General features: G+C 51.9%; 1 pseudogene; it reads left to right on the forward strand.

Annotated features, from left to right (window-relative positions):
- Nucleotides 1-166: 166 nt before the first annotated feature.
- On the forward strand, nucleotides 167-1,518 carry LOC109297093 (annotated as a pseudogene).
- Nucleotides 1,519-5,461: the final 3,943 nt, after the last annotated feature.

Raw genomic sequence — 5,461 nt, forward strand, 5'->3', positions numbered from 1 at the left:
ATGGGACACTGTAAAGGGAAGGTCCGAGCTATGTATAGCGCCTTACAAATAGCTACCTATTTTATTACAACAAAGGTGTGGCAGGAAAGGCAGGTGGGCAGGCTGCCCCGGACAGGCAGGTAGGCCAATACTGTGACATACCCTGGGGATGGCCCCCTGCCACAGGATGATCAAAGAATTCCAAGCCACCTTGGCCTGCCAGCCCATATCCATGGATGACCGACTGAAGAACACAGGTTTTGTGTGTGCATGAGGAAATGGGCCTTCAATAAGCAAGAGCTTCTCAAAAAGGAATGTGTTGTGCTCACAGTTCCCAGCAAAACCATCCTGCTGGTGCATGAGCCCAAGCTGAAGGATGAATTAACCAAGAATCTGGATAACCAGGCCTTCAAATTTGACTGCTTGTTTGATGAAACAGCCTCCAATTAGATGGTTTATAGGTTCACCACAAGGCCTCTTGTGCAGACTATTTTTCAGGGTGGGAAGGCTCCATGTCTTGCATATGGCAAAATGTGTAGCAGCAAAATGCATGCTATGGGAGTAGACTTCTTGGGGTGAGCTCAGAATGCTTTATGGGGATCTATCAGCTTGCCTCTTACAATTTCTTCCTCCTCCAGAGCTAGCTGTGGTACATGAATCTGAACCTGGAAGTCTACATCACATTCTTTGAAATATATCATGGGAAGGTCTTTGACCTCCTGAACAAGATGGGAAGCAACAGAGGGCCAGGTAGTCAGCCTCCAGGAGCACCAGGTCAGCTGCACTGAGGACATCATCAGGATGATTAAGATTGAGAGGGTAGTGCCTACAGGACACCCAGATGGATCAGGCATTCACCAAGGTCTTCCCAGTTACATGCCTGCTTCCAGACTCCCCTCCACTGCTGCAGGAAGCTCCATGGCAAGTTTTCCTTGCTGGACTTGGCTGGGAACAAGCAGGGTGTGGACACCTCCAGCACTGACCAGCAGGCACTCATGAAAGGGGCAGAGATCTGCAAAAGCCTGCTGGCCCTGAAGGAATGCATCTGAGCTGTTGGGCAGAACAAGTCCCACATGACTTTCCAGGACAGCAAGCTGACTCGGGTGCTGAAGGACTCATCATAGGCACCAACTCCCACACCTGCATGACTGCTATGATTTCTCCAGGCATGGGCTCATATGAGTACACCTTGAACATGGTAAGATACACCAACAGAGTGAAAGAGCTCAGCACTCACAATGGGGGTGCCAGCAAGATGCGGCTCCATATGAAGACTGAGGGCAAGAGGTGGAGACCAGCAAGGAAGGGTAGGTCTTCAACTTGATCAGCTATGTAAGGATGAGAGCACTCTTTCCACATTTCCAGCTTAACAGATCAGTGAGCTGGAGAAGGTGGCAAAGGGGCCAAGAGATAAGACCAGAAAATGCCTAAGTGTGATGACCTCCTGGAGATGACAAATAAACTAGGTTATGACTGGGAGACCTTTGTTAGCCAAGTTCTGGGGTCCCAGTAGCTTGCTATGCAGCCAGAGGAGCAGGCCAGCAAGTAGAGCAAAAGGAAGCTGCAACAAGTGAAGGAAGAGGTTGTGGGAGCTGCCTCTCCTCCCCCAGTGGGTCACAGGTGTAGCCACATCAGTGCCCATATTCCAGCCTACAGAACATGGCAGGAAGCAGAAACTAGTTTAATGTTGCAGAGCCATGAGTCTCCCTCCTGAACTCTGCTCTATTTTTGTAAGTGGGGAGAAGAACGGGGAAATAATAAAATAAAAATTGACTGTAACAGGACCAGGTCCCCAGGGGCAGTTGTCATGGCCCCTAGTGGCCATAAGGCTCCAGTCTGGCTCTGGCTCTAAGGTAGCCCTTCCTTGATTACTCACCTGCCACACATTGTTCTTATTAAAGATTAGGGAAGGAAGGGTGACCATGGGCCTTAGAGCAAGCCCTAATCCATTCAAATAACCAAAAGGTCCCTCCCAGATGTCTCTGGTCTCAATTCAGCCCTTAGGCAAAATGGGCCCTTTCAGCCTGTTTGTGTCTCCCAGGGCACCTGTAGGCTTAAGGCACGGGTAGGCAAACTGGCAGATCTGGCTAGCAACCAAACTCCATTTCCCAGCTGCCCCTGCCAATGGGGCTCCTGGCTGGTCTTCATGAGGACCAGCCAGGCAGGAGCTGCATGGGTAGGGTGCATGTCTAGGCAGGGAGCTGCTCTAGGGCCAGAATCTTGGGGTGATGACAGCACGGGGCTGCAGCAGAGCCTCCACTCCCTACACACCCCTGTCAGCAAATCCAATTCTTATCACAGGGGCACATGAGCAGTGGATCATGGTTCTGCCCCAGCCCTACCCCCCTACCCCAAGATCCCGGGGTTTCCCTGGCCCCATCCACCTGTCCTGTTCCTAGCTGTGGCCCCATCCCAGCCACATTCCCTGACCACACAGGTCCTGCCCCCAGTGGTGGCTGTGAGACAGATGAGCTTGGGTGGCCAAGCAGTGGGGCTGGGGCTGGCAGTGACAGCCTGAAAAAGCTGCCACCACAGAGGCTGCTGGGAAATGGAGTCTGCTGTGGGCCTGATCTGACCTGTGAGCCAGACTTTCCCCACTCCTGCCTCGACGGCTAATTCCGTGGCTCCAAAACCTCCCCTATACCATGCCCCACGCCCTGCAGGTGTTTCTGTGCCATTACTCTCCTGTCTTTACCTTATGGTCCTCCTCCACTTTTGCTCTTGCTGGGCCTTTTTAAGCTCAGGACCATGGTACTGGACCTGACTTCTGAGCTCCAGCCTCCTGACCTGTCTCTGCCTAAGCTACAGGTCCCTGACCCTGTTGGTCTCAAGCCTTGGCTTCTCCTAGACCTTTGGCCTCATCTGGTTTCTGGCCCCACTCCTGGGCCAGCTGAGATCTCCAGGCTCCCTGTCCCTGGAAGTCTCTCTGCTCTCAGGACAGTTGACACCTCCAGCCTCCCTGGCCATACTTGTCCCTCCTGGGCTATAAGTCACTGACCCGGCCTCTCACCTCTTGCAGGCTTCAGGTCCTCTGGCCCCAAGCTCTGCCCCTCTGGCTACACCTTGAGCCTGCCCCAGCAGGGCTCACAGCAATCATGTGCTCTTAGGGCACTAATGGGACATCCAAAAACCACCAATATAAACTGTAGCCTCAGAGGTAAGCCCTCTGGCAGGCACCACCAAATCCTCTCTAGATCCGGCATAAAATAAAGGCCATCTGCCTGTATAAACAAATCTCACTCTGCCCAGGTAATATTCCCCTGTTTCCCAGCCCTGCAGAGTTGCTTAGCCCAGGTTCCACTGTTATCTCAGGAGTCTTGCTGCAGCCCTGCAGTCAGAAGCTCCTCTTGCTGTGACTCTCAGGGCTAGACTTCCTGACTAGCTCAGGCCCTGGGCTTATATGGCTCAAGGTTGTCCCCTTCTGGTCAGGTGAGTTGCTAATCAGCCCCTTTCACTACCTGCAGGCTGCTTCTCAGCCAGCCTCTCCTCTTAAAGACATCCTAAGTGCCCTGTTACACTGACACTAAAACAAACAAACAAAAGTTACAGTGGACAGTAAGCTGAATGTGACAGGGGCAAGCTTCCAGGCCCAATTTTAATATCAGCCTGTGTCCTATCTATGGGCAACCCACCCACCTTGCTCTCCTGCCATGCCTTGTTGTAATTTAATTAAGATGATAATTAGGTGGGAGTCTGCCCTTTGAGCACCCACTGTTAAAGGGTGATATGTACACACTCTGACCTCCCTTTACATGTGTTCCACACCTCACAGATGTCTGACTGTGTGTTAAAACTCTGGCTCAAGGCTGGGCCAAACTGAGCACACATGGGTCTCTCACATGCTGCCTTCATGGGCCACATAGACTGTCCCACTCTCACTGGGGCCTCTTGCTCTCTGCTGTCCCTCACAGGGCCTCTATCATTCCACCTGCTCCAGGGCCACATTCATACCACCCTGCTCCCTTGAGCGACCCTGTAGGGCCATCAGGCTTTGCTCACCATGCCTTTGCCAGTTCTGGCATAGCCATTTGGGCCTCTCCTGCAGCCCTCATCTGCACAGAACTGGGCAATTATTCAACTGCGAGCCAACTCCACTCCTAGCCCCACACTGGGCCATGATGCCCCTTCCTTGGGTCACCCATCTACCCCTACTCTTGGGCCCTGGGATCAAACATCCCCCTCAGGCTCTTCCCTATAAGCATACCTGGGCCTAACAACTCTGCCGTCTCTTAGGGGTCAGGGTCCTCCACCCCTGCAGGCTCAGGTGCTGCTGCCCAGCTTGCCTGGCCCACCTTAGGGTCCTCCACCCCTTTGGGACTCCAGGGCTTCAGCAAGCATACCTGCTCCCACCCCTTGCTCACACTATACCCACCCAGAGGTGAAAGCTGGGGTTTGGGCATCCCTACATGCCTTTCAGCAGGGATGTTTGTGGTCCCAACATTTAAGTGACACTGCCCTGCCACAGGCAGTCCTACCAGGTCTTCCTACCCCAGTAGGATGCAGTTTTGGTCATGCCCAGGACCAAGGGCCTCCTCCTTCCCCATAGCCCCTTCTCTTACCTTTGAGATGTTACTGGAGTAGTAGTTTAACAGGGTGATGTCCCTCCCATGCTGGCTGGCAGCAAACTGCTGCCACAGCCTTGAGAGCTGGGCATTAAAATTGACACCCTAATCAGGCACCTGCTGGCTGCCTGCTCCAGCCCTTAAAGTGACAGAACCCTAAAACTGCTGCATCACACTGAAAATGAGCCAGCGGTATGCCCTTGTTGAGAAGGTGGCAATGGCACACTGGGCTGCATTAGTAGGTGTTGCCAGCAGGTTAAGGGAAGTAATTATTTCCCTCTATTTGTCACTAGTGAGGTCACATCTGGAATAATGTGTCTAGTGCTGGGGCCCCCACTACAGAAAGGATACAGACAAATTGGAGGGTCTAGTGGAGGCAGTAAAAATGGTGAGGGGGCTGGAGCACATGACTTCTGAGGGGAAGCTGAGGGAACTGGGCTTATTTAGTATGGAAAAGAGAAGATGGAGGAGGTATTTAATAGCAGCCTTCAACTACCTGAAGGGTGGTTCCAAAGAGGAACTGTTTTCAGTAGGGGCAGATGACAGGACAATGAGCAGTGGTCTCAAGTTGCAGCAAGGGAAGTTTAGTTTAGATATTAGGAAAAACTTTCTCACTAGGAGGGTAGTAAAGCACTGGAGCAGGCTACCCAGAAAGACTGTGGAATCTCCATCCTTGAAGGTTTTTAAAACCTGGCTAGACAAAACCTTAGCTGGGATGATGCAACTGGGGATGGTGCTGCTTTGAGCAGGCAGTTAGACTAGATGATCCCCTGAGGTCCCTTCCAACCCTCATTTTCTATGATTCCATGAAATCTGATTGAAATTAACATGCAGCTGATAAATGGGAAGATCTCATATATTTGTCACCTATTTTCAGTTTATTTTGTGATGATCTTCAGAGGTCAATGTGAAAAAAATTC

The sequence above is a fragment of the Gavialis gangeticus genome, unplaced genomic scaffold (assembly GCF_001723915.1).
Source record: "Gavialis gangeticus isolate Ggan-Ray unplaced genomic scaffold, GavGan_comp1, whole genome shotgun sequence".
Taxonomy (NCBI): Eukaryota; Metazoa; Chordata; order Crocodylia; family Gavialidae; genus Gavialis; species Gavialis gangeticus.